This window comes from Carassius auratus, chromosome 43 (assembly GCF_003368295.1).
Source record: "Carassius auratus strain Wakin chromosome 43, ASM336829v1, whole genome shotgun sequence".
Lineage (NCBI taxonomy): Eukaryota > Metazoa > Chordata > Actinopteri > Cypriniformes > Cyprinidae > Carassius > Carassius auratus.
The window spans coordinates 21939352-21955020 of NC_039285.1; the positions used below are offsets into that span (position 1 = coordinate 21939352).

At 35.8% G+C, this 15669-nt stretch overlaps 1 protein-coding gene across 1 annotated transcript in view; it reads right to left on the minus strand.

Annotated features, from left to right (window-relative positions):
* LOC113061898 (leucine-rich repeat and fibronectin type III domain-containing protein 1-like protein) overlaps window positions 1–15048 on the minus strand; it is a 145382-nt gene extending 130334 nt beyond the window's left edge. The window contains exon 1 of the mRNA XM_026231407.1: window positions 14855–15048. The gene's annotated coding sequence lies outside the window, so the exon portion shown is untranslated. The remainder of the gene's footprint in view (window positions 1–14854) is intronic.
* Between the last annotated feature and the right edge of the window lie 621 nt (window positions 15049–15669).

A 15669-nucleotide genomic window follows, 5' to 3' on the forward strand; every position in this document is an offset into this window, starting at 1 on the left:
AAGTAACATGTCTGACAGTTTTGTTCTGACCAACTGAAAAAGTGATATCAGATCGTGTCAAACTTGGTAAATTAGAATTATTGTTATACTTTGTTCTAAAATTGTTAATGTTAACATCAGTATTATGTATTACCCACGGGTGTAGATCAGAGGCCCAGAGGCACACATGTGACTTCTCTGTGAGTGAACACGAGGCGGTCCGACAGCGATCTAATCACTGGAGCAAAGCTCCAATCTCACTTCCACAGACCGGTGTGTGCTGCAGCGAAGCTGATCGATCAGACCTCCACCTGTGTGTGTCTCTTCACACACCAGCCCTGCATGCACACCAAACATTTCACCAGGCCGGAGAGAGTGCTGATGCTATATCGAGCTATTTTTGGATGAGTAGCACACAACTGTGAGCGCACACGTGTGTGTACCTTTGTGTCAAGCACCAATTAGATGAAATATGAATTGAGGGCCTTGCATGGGAGCTCAGTTTGCTAATGTTATGATCTGAAGAAGCGCTGGTGAAAGGCCACATTAAGAGCCTTGAGCCTCGAGAACTCCAAAAATATAAGCAATAATGGATCAATGCTTTGATCAATTGTAGCAATTAGCGCTTAAAGGCGGTTTCGCTGTGCCACGCTAGCACTCTGCCTAGCATCATCACCCAGCATGCCACACTGCATCCTGAATGAAAAATTCATGAGGAGCCCTTTTATAGGGAATATATCAAGTGCCAAATTACAGAGGATGAAACACACAGCGTGCGGGCACACACACACACACACAGGAATGGGTTATATACTCAAGGTATGAGTTAATTTATCTTACAGTAATGATATATATCATCTGTTGGAAATTGAATCTCCAGTGCCTTATATCGCCATAATCGTGTACTAATATGTTAATAAATAAACAATATTAAAAATGATGCTTTATTTTCATAATTTGCATAATATATGTAATTTTATGTGGATAGATGACTACAGTAGTTCACTGGATCTGTAATGAAAAGCATTTGTAAACCTGTTTTCACCAAAACCTTCCACAAAAATAAAAGCTTTGCAAGTGAAGATATTAAAACAGCGTTGTAATTGTATTAATGTAATGTAAAATAATTAATATACTTATTAGGAAAGAGTATTTTAGTGTAGATTTACAGTGCAATTGTATAATAATAATTATAGTAGTAGTTATACATTTTAGTCTTACGATACTAATAATAATAATAATAAAAACTAGCTTTCTTACCTTCTTTCAAAATCTAATCATTTATTATACAATTAACAAAAGCAAAAAAAGTCACTAGCTTAATCTATTCTTTTTCTATTCTATCTGTTTTCTTTTTATTTATTATATTATTTAAAATCCCATGCTACGTGTACTGTGTTAAGCTAACTGAGACTTGTTCTAGCACTTATATATCATTGCTCTTTTGATGTTTTTCATTGCTTCCACTGTCCTCATTTATACGTCACTTTGGATAAAAGCGTCTGCTTAATGACTAAATGTAAATGTAATGTAAGTCATGTTAGGGCATGTTGATCCCTCCTTCGTTCTCTCCTTCTGTCATGTATGTTTCATCGCCTCCTGTGTTTATACACACATCTTCATCTCTGCATGTCTAACCCTGCAGTCACACAGTGTGAGCGTCACACGACTGAGAGCAGGACGAAGACACTTGATCAGACTAAAGAGGCGGTTAAAAGTCACAGTTAATTACTTCAGAATATCACTCAGGACGGTCATTTTGAGGGGTATTAAAATTATTCACAGATATTTGCAGAATGCCCAAATTGATATAGAAGATAATGAAAGCTGTAATAATTTACTACTGGGTGCATTCAAAGTTTAATAACTCTATAATGACTTGGCTTGATTAAAAGTAATTTTATGGGTTAGGGATACAGAGTAAATGAACTGCATGTGCTTTAATAAAGACGAAGACAATGAAGTTCAAAGAAGTGAAAGTTACTGTTCTAATCTACTCTTTCCAGACTTCTGCAAAGAGAAAGAGAGAGAGAGAGCGAGAGAGAGAGAGAGCAAAGAGCAAAGATTGTACGATTAAAGGGTTCACCTGGAAAAATGAAAATACCCTCATGTCGTTCCAATTCTGTTACACAAAGGAGCGTTTTTGATCATTTTGACCAAAGTTCACAGGACTTATGTGCTATTCCTTGTGCTAAAATAAGTACGCTTTAGCAGATAGGGTACTTATTACAGAAACTATATACTTTGAAGTAATACATTTAAATGAGAACTGGATTTAAAGGTCCTGTTTTTCGCACTTTTTTTGAAGCTTTGATTGAATTTACAGTGTGCAATATAACGTGTTCATGTTTCGCGTGTAAAAAAACACAGTATTTTCCACACAATTCACCTATCTGTATACTGCTGTTTTCACTGTCATAAATGCGTGCTGATGACTTCCTTGTTCTATAAAGTCCCTCCTTCAGAAATACGTAACGAGTTGTGATTGGGCCAGCGGTTCCTGTGTTGTGATTGGACAGCAGCTGAGCGCACGCTGCCCTCCTGGAAACGTGATTGGGCTAGAACGCACATGCTGGAGATGTATTTATAACCACAGGAGCGTTTTTACTGACGAGATGCACATGTAAATCGCATTTGTTTTTTTGCACAGCCCTAACATCTAGTTAACAAAGCTAAACAGCGTTGCCCTTTGTGTAATAAGTTACAGAAACTGTTAAACGCACCAAGTTAAATAATAAAATACACTTACCAGTTGTGGTCCATAAACAACGCCTTCTCCAGGCAAAGAGGGAACTGCTCCATCTTTCAAGAATAATCTTTGTGTGAATCCAGCATTAAACTGATTGAGATTGAGGAAGCTGTTCTCAGCAAAATGTGCTGCACATAGTTTTACATGTGGATTATAATTTTTGGGAACAGAGTTAAACATACATTGTAATCATTAATCTCCAAGTACTGCGTCCCTGGGAAGCCCAAACAAAGATGATTGGACTCAGAGATGAAAATAACAGCATTTCAATGACATGGCGACAAACACAAACATAACTCTTCTTCTTCTCCGTCGGAGTGCAACAAGACCACGCCCCCTTGTAGGCATATTCTGTTAAATAAAATATCTTGCTTGGCAAATTTGCGCTTTATTATTTTACAGATATTATTTATATTCTAAAAACAACATTACACACTAACTAAAGTTTAAAACATGGGATCACGAAGAACGGGACCTTTAATGTTTTCAGACACAAAAATGCACATTATTTACAATCAAATTAAATGTCATAGTTTTAATTTAAATTCAATTCAATTATTTGACTAATTTTGACCCACTTAAAGGGATAGTACACCCAAAAATGTAAATGATTTACTCACCCTCAACCCATCCTAGGTGTATATAAGTTTCTTCCTTCAAACGAATACAGTCAGAGTTATATTAAATAATGTCCAGGCTAATTCATGCTTTATAATGGGAGTGGATGGTAGCCTGAAATTTGAATTTGCACCAATCCATTATAAAAGAAATCCACATGGCTATGGGGGTATGAAATACTTTTTAAGTTTGAAATACACAAATAACTCCACATTCAATACAATTAAGCACACTTGTTTTACACAAGGGATATTCAAAGTCCTATGACTTCCCTTTCACTGTCTTTATCACAATGTCCTGTAATATAGTGCACTAGAAGTATGGACTACTTTTACAGAGCTTATACAGTGCTTTTTGTCCTTGGAGCAGTAAAAATGATGGCATATGGCTTTGGAAAGACAACTCACTTGAGCTGAGTACATCATAAGATTTTCAGAAATGTTCATTTATGGGTGAACTGTTCCTTTAAGAAGGAGAGTCGGCCAGACAGCAGTGGTTTTTGCAGTGAGGCACCTGAAGTTCTCTGCCTGGAGTTAGAGTCATCACAAAAGAGAAAAAGAGAGCTCCATTAGTCTCTCCTGTCACCGGCTAAACAGTATATGAGTGTCTTTTTCTAGATTTGAGGGAACCTTTAGGGCTTTGAATTTTTTTAAAGTGGGGGCTCAGCACAAGTAAGGTCATCCATGCCAGACCTGAACTGCTCTTTCTCAATATTTTGGCATTCCATAATGTCATGGTCAACCATTTAATTGATGTTACTAAGTTAATATTCTGTCAGAGAGAGAGAGCGAAAGAGACAACTGGTGAGAAAAAAAAGTGCATTTAAAATAAATAGATTAAATAAAATCCTCTATTCTGCATCTGTGTGTTTTGGTTGATAAAATAACTAAACTGAAAGGGACTTGGTTCGGCCGACCTTGATGCTAATGTCTAAACCGAATTAGTTGTATTCCCTACAGCAGCGTCTGTCAGGATTTTTACTGATTTACTCCGTTGCCAGAGTTCATTAGGTCTGTAACAGAGAAGTCCATGGCAGACACTAAACTTTGCCAAGACCAATCCGCTTACAAGAGATTTCAGCACTCGCTGACTTGTATGATTTATGAAATGTTGTGGGAAATCTTTCTTTTGTAAAGCCTCGAGTCATGTCGGGACATTGTATTAGCGATAAAAGAGTTCCTGCTTCTCTGAATGTGGATGGTCTGATGTCAAAAGAAGAAGTACAAAGTCTGAATCATAAATAATAACAATGATAGCTTAAAATTGAAGCACAATACAACATTTAAACTTCCCAAATGCGAAAAAAAAAAAAAAAAAAAGAATTTTGTTAATGCAATAGCTATTGAGTACATGCTCAAAATAGGAAGGCAGTCATGAATGAGCACCAGCATAAGCAATTGCATTTACTCTCCTTTAATAACCAAGAGCCGATGCAATCTCTATAATAACTATATGAATATGTTTTTCATTTGCACAAACTAGAAATCATATTTCTCTCAGTATAGGGTATAACATAGTAAGGCTACACCAATCCAGATGCAGCTGAAAACACATTTCTCTATGATTTGACCTTCCTTCCAGACCGAGACAGTGTTGTTGTTTTTTTTTTTTTTCGAAAATAGAGATTTTAAAATTTTCTCACAGGTGGATAAATCTAAATACTTCAAATATGATTCACTGCAACAAAAAAAAAAAAAACAGAAAAGAAAAAAACTAAATCTGAAAATTAAATGGGTGTATGATTTTATATCTTAATGCCCTGCTTTGTGCTATTCACTTTCACATGCTATTTTTTTTTTCTTTTTTACAATCTTTATATTACATTCTTGCAAAGATTTTGCAGATTCTGCAGCAAAACATGGTGACAGTTGCATTTTATGTACAGTAAGTACATTATTAGCTACTTGTAATGAGCCGAAACAATATCAGTCTATCTAACACACACACACACACACACACACACACACAATGAGTAAGTAAGAAATCTGTAAATGAAAGCCCTCGTCGATGCAGTTTTAATTAGTCTTCAAACATTAATACTTAACCGCACATGTCCACATACAAATTACCTTGTCACCTAATAACCATCTGTGTTGTCTGATAGCTTTAACAATCCAGTGGTTGTAAAGCAGCCAGAGAAATCATCCAGCGTAACTGCGTCTCACTCTCATGGAAATCTGTTTTCAATACTTGGCATACTTGCAGAATCTCTTTTATTTCACAGACCAACTTCAAGTTCTACACAAAAAGCTGCTTGCACTTTTCCTCATTCTTAAAGGGATAGCTTAACCAAAAATGAAAACTTTTGTCACACTCAACTTGTTCCAAATCTGACTTTTTCTTCTGCTGAACATCAAAGAAAATTGTATTTTCGTTTTTTAGGTAAACTATCCATTTAACACTAATTACTAACTTCTGTGTAATGGTTTGCTCTGTTACAGTTTGTGTATAAATCAGATATTTGTATTTTCTTGGGCTCCTTTTAAACAACAACAACAACAACCCAACTAAACCTTTTTTTTGGCTTATATAAGCACAAAAATACTATGTTAGTGTGTGGATAATCTAAATATCATCACAATGACCGCAGCTGTTCATTTAAAGCCCATGCTTTCTGCTCATTTCTCTCTGCTGAATGATTATGAATTTGTAAATATGAGTCACATCTGACAGACAAGAGCAAATGCAGATGATGTGTTGTATGAAGGAGAAAGTTTGTTTGGGTCACAGGTAAAGAAGGCTAAAGAGAGGAAGTAGTAACCATTCGTTAGCCACTGGACGTCTTCCCGCACTGACACAGGAAGTGAGGTAATCAAATGCCGAGAAGAAGATTGACCGGCTATTTTTGGCAAACCTTCCTGCGGGAAGAGGCTATTGTGGCACATCATGCTCGGTGGAATCTGAGTCCATCACAAACATTACACATGAGCTGCACATCTTTGACTAAGACCACTTCCTGCAGGTTTTCTGAAGGTCCATTTAAGGCTTTTTAAAGACCGTTTTAAGACCAAGTGAAGAAAGTTGAAGGATTTAATTAAAGGGAACACAATGCATATGTTATCTAAATGCATGTGTGTGTGTGTGTGTGTGTGGTTTTGTGTGTGTGTGAAAATAACTTTTACAGTGCCTACTGATTACACTGCAAATAAGTGATGTTTAATCAGAATGTTTTTGTTTTCTCATGTCTAAAGATTCTTAAATCAAGATACACTGAGAAGCAAAATGACAAGATGAGAAGCCTTGTTTGTACATATTAATTTAGAGAAATTAATTGTAATGAAGGGAACCACCTTTTCATACCTTATGGAAAGACATTTGTCTTTGTTTTAGCATAAACTGACTTAATTGTGTTTAGTTTTCCAGAAATCAAGCCTCCAGCTACCTTCTAATTTTGCATTTCAAATCAATACATCTCAATTTAAGGCTGTTGATGCAAAAATACATTTAATGACATGCCTTTATGAATTTAAGACTCTGCTCTGATTTAAGACTTTTTTTAAAGGCATTTTAAGATCTTCAGAAACCCTGAAGTGATGGAGATGTTGCAAACATGATGGAAGGATGAAATAAAATAGTAAATTAATGCTACTGGTAAATTCAAGTAGGTTTACTTGCTCCTTTTATTTTATCATCTGTATATTTGCACTGTAAAAAACAAATGTTAATAAAAATTATTATTGGAGTGCATTTCACAAGAAAATACGGTAACACTTTAGTATAGGGTCCAATTCACACTAATAACTACTTGCTTATTAGCATGTCTATTATTAACATACTGGCTACTTATTAGTGCTTATAAAGTATATACAATGCATGACATCCATAATTCTACCCAATAACCTAAACTTAACAACTACCTTACAAACTAGTAATAAGCTGCAAATAAGGGTTAATTGAGGCAAAAGTCATAGTGAATGGTTAGTTAATAGTGAGAATTGGACCCTAAAATAAAGTGTGACCGAAAATACTACTTCAGTCTTTTTACCTTGAAAACCTCACACTTAATTAGTCACACTGTAATTTTTAATATTTGTTATTATTATTGCAAAGCTGTTAATAAAACACAGATTACTGGAGTACATATTACACAAAATAAAATCAATAATACAAATATCAATGTGCTAATTATTGCTTTTTTCAATTGTGAACTAACAACCTCATAGAGATTTTTTTCAAAATAAATCCTTGAACATTTTTAATAGTCTATTGAGATTATTGTAGTTCAAATAGTTAATATAATAACATGATGTCAGTTCATTAAATATGTTTACTTCATCCCATAAACCTTGTGAATTCCTGGTGTGTGTAAACACAATTGGGAATGAAGCTCTTACTGATTCTGATTCATGATAAACCTTAAAAATTGCAATTATTCATATACTGCACAAACCCGATTCCAAAAAAGGTGGGACACTGTACAAATTTTGAGTAAAAAAAAAGGAATGGAAAAATATACAAATCTCATAAACGTATATTTTATTCCCACTAGAATATAGAAAACATGTCAAATGTTGAAAGTTAGACATTTTGATATGTCAAGCCAAATATTGGCTCATCTGGGATTTCATGAGAGCTAGATATTCCAAAAAAGTTGGGACAGGTAGAAATAAGAGGCCGGAAACGTTAAATGTACATATAAGGAACAGCTGGAGGACCAATCTGTACCTTATTAGGTCAATTGGGAACATGATTGGGTATAAAAAGAGTCTCTCAGATTGACAGTGTCTATCAGAAGTCAAGATGGGCAGAGGATTACCGATTCCCCCAGTGCTGCGGCGGAAAATAGTGGAGCAATATCAGAAAGGAGTTTCTCAGAGAAAAAATGCAAAGAGTTTGAAATTATAATCATCTACAGTGTATAATATCATCCAAAGATTCAGAGAATCTGGAACAATCTCTGTGTGTAAGGGTCAAACCATACTGTGTATCACTGGATGCCAGTGATCTTCGGGCTCTTAGAAGGTGAATGGTGAATTTGGTATGGGGTTACATGAGTGTGTGTGGAATGAGCAGCTTACACATCTGGAAAGGCTCCATCAATGCTGAAAGGTATATCCAAGTTCTAGAACAACATATGCTCCCATCCAGACGTTGTCTCTTCTTTCAGGGAAGACCTTGCATTTTCCATCATGACAATGCCAGACCACATACTGCATCAATTACAACATCATGGCTGTATAGGAGGATCCGGGTACTGAAATGACCAGCCTGCAGTCCAGATCTTTCACCCAGAGAAAACATTTGGTCCATCATAAAGAGGAAGACAGTTTAGCAATTAGAAGCCTGTATTAGACAAGTATGGGACAACATTCCTATTCCTAAACTTCAGCAACGTGTCTCCTCATTCTGATCCTAATCATCTTTAATCCTATACTGTAACGCTCATTTGCCTTCGCTTCTGAAGCAGCTTATAGCAAACGCTGTCTTGATGGACAATGAGAGGATGGATTCACACTGTCTCTGCAAATAGAGCTGTCTATCACACAACTGCGCTTACCATAGCACAATGCATTAATAAACATCCCTCTGTCATCAACAATCAGGCCAAGTACATCACCATTATTTTCAACAATGATTCATGTCAACAGTAGGTGAAGGAATCCTGTGTATACGCACTGAGCATAACCAGATACAGCTGATGCACTGATGCAGCGAGTAAAATGAGATGTTCGACAGTGAGAACAGATATATTCCATTAGGCCTGTGTCACTTTTGTTTTGAATTGCATAGCAAGATTGACCTTTCATTTTCTTGTTTACTACTCTCATCCCACAAATGCATTGTTTTCTGTAATAACTCAATCTGATGTATGAATAAAACAGACGTTATATGACAAATTCTCTACATTATTAAATACATACTGAGCAAACTGTGGCGGTAAATAAATATTTCTGTACAAGAACCAATCATGTCCAGTCATGCAGTAACGCTCATAAAGATATTCATGTTTTGATGATTGCTTCTGCTCTTTATGAAGATTTCAGAACATTAACTTCAAACACGTCATTATATTTTAATAAACGAGCTAAATGAGGATATCCTGTTAGAGCGTGGGCAAATCTTGCATGGCTTTGCTTTATGTTTTCAGATTTCAGAAGTGGACAATGACAAACTCGCAGCAAACTGCTGTGAGAAGAAAAATACTGTAAATCAAAGAAATTCACACTTTCTCAAACCTGTACTGTAAATATGTCTTTGTAATTTTTTTTTTCAGAAAATAAAATAAAATGTAACCATTAAATAAATAATTAAATTAAGTATAACAAAAACAGTATAGGAATCAGATGCTTTGCCATATAGTGGAAAAATATATATATATATATATATTTAATTGTAGAATAATGAATATTGTACTGTAACATATGGGTAAAAATTATGTTTTTCTTAGGTAAAAAAAAGGCATTGTTCATTGAAATGTAAATTTGGAAGACTTTCACCATTTTGCCATCTAAAAATTAAAGTATTTTGAATTTGTAAATAAAACAAAGAAACATATATGTTTGAATGCAGAACATATTTTCCACCCCTTTTACACATGCTCGACTGTTAGAAGTTTACAAGTGCTCTATTTTTTGCCTCCTTGTCAACACCCAACCCTGTGAACTGTTCACACAACAGTGATTGAGATAATTGGTTGGTGTTTAGCTGAGCAGACATTCGAAGACAACCACCCTTCCTTCCTTCTGCCATGACTTGCGATGCACTGGCATTACACACAGTATGTGTTCCACCCACAGGCATTCGCTATTAGTGCTCACCATTCCCAGAGCCTCTCGCAGAGTGCTGAGTAAGAGAGCACTGTTTACACTGCAGATGCATGAAAAAATGATCAGCAGAAGGACAGGAGGGGAGTCTCCCCAGGCGGAGTAAATGCAAGATGAGAGGCACATTGTGGAATAAGAACAAGACATTAAAGCAGGAGAGGAGAGAATAAATGGATGGATGGACTGTAAGTCGCACGTTTCACTGTATGCCCAGAAACCATTTATATCATAGCAGGGATGCCAAAAGCACCACTATTATTACTTCAGTGCTAAAGTAAAAAAATATAACAGTACCATTCTTTGTGCAGCAATGGTAGTATTTGACTTTTGAACGCTTGCATGCATATTTCAATGCATGCATTTACTGCCTCGTAGAAATGTGGCTGCAAATGCACATCTTGCTCAAAAAGCCCATTTAAAGACAGGGCAAAAAAATTAAAAAAATAAAAACTAAACTGCCAGGCCTTGCAAATGCAAACTGACAAATGCAAACTAACTATTAATAACAATTTAGAAGTAACATGCTATTATTATTATTATTAGTAGTAGTACTAGTAGTATTATAAAACGTAAATACAAATTTAAATAATAAAATAGCTTGGTCACTGTACGAGCAGCACATTGTTGTTCACAACAAGGCACAAAGTTGTTTTCCAGAACCGTCACCCTCTCTGTTCATCTGGCTTCTTAACTGTTGAGACCAGCACAACTTTCAAGAAGCAACTGAAGACAGAACTCAACTTTTCTGACAGATCTCCACATCCCTAAAATAAAAAAATACAGTGTGGCATTTTGAAAGTGAAATGTCCAGTGAGTTTCACTAAAACGCGTGCTCTATACATAACTGTGACACATTTTTATTATGTTGGTGCAGGCAAGTAATAATGCATTTTTATTACCCAGTAGTATTCATAAATGGAAAAGTGATATAAAAATGCATTCGCTGATGCGTTTTTATAATCCTTATACGCAGGTTTGAGCTGTTTTGCCAAACTGTAGTTTCACAGGATTCGTACTCTTCACCTCACAAGTGCAGCACCGTATCGGGTGCGCAAGCGAGCAAACCTACTGTGTTAGAAAACCCATCCATATAAAGTTGTATGTGACGATAACATTCAAAAGTATCGGTATTGACTGTCAGTGTGTTTTGAGTTATGCAGAAATGTAGCTAGAGGCATTTTTATAATGAAAAATATATCACTTTTAATAATAATAATAATAATAATAATAATAATAATAATAATAAAGTCAATTTCAAATAACTGTCAAATGAATCAACAGCAGCAATCAGCACCATTCCAATTGACATCCATCTGCTTTTTGGTGGGAGGGGATATAAATAACATCCAAATGATGCAAGATTAGCAGATAACTATGATCAAAGAATCAAATAATGGAAAGTGTGCTCTGAACACTATTAATATCATAATTGCACTTCAGGAAAAGGTAGAGATGAAAGAATCAAAAGCGATTGTAACTGACTATGAGAGAGGTGAGATTGAACAATAAAGACAAACAGACATCGATGACATCATGCAATGACATAAGACTAAGGTAATGTTTAAGGGATGTTTAGACAAAATATGGGTGCCAAGGAGAGCGATTTGTTGTGATTATTTTTAACAACTAAGTTGCATAATTTTGTACTATCAACAACACACTGTCATTGACCCATATCCAAAGAACAAATCTACATCCTTCCAGATCCTGTAGTTACCCAGCAGCACATTCACCAAGCAGGCCAAGAGTACGGGTGGTTACATAAACAGGATTGCAGGACAGCACCAGGCAGAACAGAGGCATAAGAGAGGGCTTGCTTTGCCTCAAGGTTGCCAGATTCAGAGTAATAGACTCCCACCCTCTAATTTCCAGAGAGCTGAGAGACTCTTTCCACGGCACTGAAAATGTGCAGAAAGCACACATTCAATGATAACCTTTTTTTTTTTTTTAGTGGGGGGGGGGGTCAAACTTAACCAAGCCATCAATGGTAATATGTGCTGACATGTTGGTACAAAATGATCTTGATGAGAATAAAATATATTTTAACCAAAAATTCTTAGTCATGATCAAGCAGATGCCAGCAAAGTTTTGTCCAACAAAGTATATAAAGTGGTGTCAAGGGATGTCTGCATAATATAGAATTTGATGAGCTTCTTCTCTGATGTCAAACAAAGCTAATGTGTCTAAGATAAAAAATGTGGGTGGATGGTTTAATTAAGCCCTTTTATGAATTTAAATTAAAAGCACTATTATTTACCTCTAAAAAGTGAATATTTCTACATTAGAAGCTATTTGTACCTGACCTTTAATCCTTAAAATTACTTTCGTTATGTAACAGAATGCAGTTACAATGACTGTGTGTATAAAATGTTATATTATTCATAAATTATTTGTTTATTTATTTTTGTAACGGGGATGACGAGTCGTAAGACATGCTGATCCATGTGCGAGTATTTATTAAACAGAGACGTGGTCATAACAGGCATGGGTCAAACATTGGCAAATAGGTATATAGAGGGCAAGACACAAGAATGTTCCTAGGGCAAGCATGATTCTTTGATTAGCGAACAATATCCAGAGGTGTGGAAAAGAGGGGCAATCCCGTAACCAGAGCAAACGGGTCAAATCATGAGAAAGAGGGCAGAGCAAGGAAAAGACTATACTATGAAAACTAGAAACTAAGATAAGACTATGAGAACTAGAACTTGAAACAAGTCTGAGAAAACTATAAACTCAAGCAAGACTAAGAAAACTATAAACTAAAACAAGGTTATGAAAATAAACACGGAATGGCTTGGTATCGCAGCTATCGCTAGAAGAATGATATGTGCAGAACAATACTCGGCAGTGTGTATATGTGGTATATGTGTGTGATTGGTCTCAGGTGCATGGTGTGATTGTTATCAGGTGAATGTGATTGGTGCAATGGAGCATGGGAAATGTAGTACAGGGTGTACTGTGTAGTGTGAGAATCTGTGTTGTGGATGATGACCTCTGGTGGTGAATAAACGAAAGTTCAATGACCTGTTCATGTTCATTCACTTGATAAAATAGTATGGATGGATTCCTTGTGAAGCTTGACTGCCAAACCAAACAAACAACAGTAACAACAACAACAACAACAACAAAAAGTCCTGGACATATATATATATATATATATATATATATATATATATATATATATATATATATATATATATATATATATAATTATTATCGTTATTGTTATATTATCATTATTATTTTTACAATATTTTTGTATATGCATAATAAGCTTTGGCAATATAGTATAATTTACACTCATGCAAATAAAGCAATTTTGAAATTTAATTCAATATATATATATATATATGGATGTATAATGTTCAGGACTCCAACACTAATATCATTTCACCTTTTACTTTAAATTATTCAAAATCTTATGTGATATTTTCATTATTATTATTAGTAGTAGTAGTAGTAGTAGTAGTAGTAGTAGTAGTAGTATTGTTATTATTGTTATTATTATTTTATCTATTACGATTATTATTATTAAGCTAGTGAACTTGAATATTTGCTAACACATATAACTATGTGTTTGGCTTTAGTTGTTCTTTTTGTTTGTTCTCTGACAGAGATTAAAGAGAAAGTTATCCAAGTCTCACGCCTTCACACAGACACAAAGCAACACACTAAAAGGGCAGTAATTACAAACATTTCCACAGGATATCAGACATCCACTAGGTGTAGCACACCAATTACTGGACACAGAAAGACAAGTCTGCCAATAATGAAGTTTAATCGGTTCATTTTTGGAAATCTCATTGTGATTCATATCAAATAAGGGCAGTCACCACTGGTGATTCTCCACTTGCCAGCCAGTCTATTTTTGGCTGCGAGGAATATCAGTATTGGGATGCACAGCAGCACCGCTGTCTGTCACATGGCAACAGAGCAAAGCAGTGCTACTTCAGGGTCACAGTTCCTGAGATTGTTAGATTTCTGTCAAATTTGACCTTCAGGAACATTTTTCTGTCGTTCTCTCTTTTTCTCACTCGCTCGCTCGCTCTTTGTGTGTTAGTCTAGGTGTGAGAGACAGGATAAGAAAAGTACAGTGTGACAGATCGATTAATTAAACCTTTCACAGCACCTCTACATGCACAACGAACGTTGACAAATGCCTGATTAGCATGCATACCTTAATTTAACTTCAGACTGACACAATCTGCTCACACCACCACGCATACTCTTAAAATATCTCAATCAAACAAACAAACAAAAAAAATGCATATTGATTTCACATCCTTCCCAAGACTTTACTCGCCTATCTAACAGATACGGGTGCTGTCCGTGGTGCTGAAAACGGCTCGTTCCCTTCAAAGTCTTCTATTTCCCATTATAGTACGAGAATTCATTTGGAAACTAAAGCGAAAACACTTCATAAACTAATCGTCTGAACGAAAATCTCATTATAAAAAAATAAAATAAAATAAAATAAATATTTATATTTTAAACAGTGAAGTGAAGAGAGCTTTTATACCGAAACATTATTTTCCTTACAAGCACCAGATCGATGTGATCAATCTAACAGCCTCTCATTTTTCTCGCATGGCCCCATAAAAGACATATCAAGCACATCTCTCATCCATTATCCGCTGAAAAAGGTCATGGATACACTGAACCAAAGTCTTGCGCGTGACAATGCCCCATTTAGCCCGCGCCCCCACATACAGCGCCCTTTATATGGAAGGATTGGAAAACCTACCTTGTTTTTCGACCTCAGCCTCAGCTTAACTTTGCTCTTCACACGAGTCCGACGGATCCTATAGCCCTCCGAGCGCGCGCACGAACTCTCGGACGAGTTGACAGCCGAAGACCATCGCCTAAGCAGACGCGCGTCCACTGGGCGCGATCACAATAGCGCTACGAGAATGTTTTCCCGGGCTGCTGTCGATCTCTGATGCATCGCCGTCGTTCTCCTGAACGGCTCATTTATTACGCGCGATGTCGATAACATTCAAAAGTATCGGTATTGACTGTCAGTGTGTTTTGAGTTATGCAGAAATGTAGCTAGAGGCATTTTTATAATGAAAAATATATCACTTTTAATAATAATAATAATAATAATAATAATAATAATAATAATAAAGTCAATTTCAAATAACTGTCAAATGAATCAACAGCAGCAATCAGCACCATTCCAATTGACATCCATCTGCTTTTTGGTGGGAGGGGATATAAATAACATCCAAATGATGCAAGATTAGCAGATAACTATGATCAAAGAATCAAATAATGGAAAGTGTGCTCTGAACACTATTAATATCATAATTGCACTTCAGGAAAAGGTAGAGATGAAAGAATCAAAAGCGATTGTAACTGACTATGAGAGAGGTGAGATTGAACAATAAAGACAAACAGACATCGATGACATCATGCAATGACATAAGACTAAGGTAATGTTTAAGGGATGTTTAGACAAAATATGGGTGCCAAGGAGAGCGATTTGTTGTGATTATTTTTAACAACTAAGTTGCATAATTTTGTACTATCAACAACACACTGTCATTGACCCATATC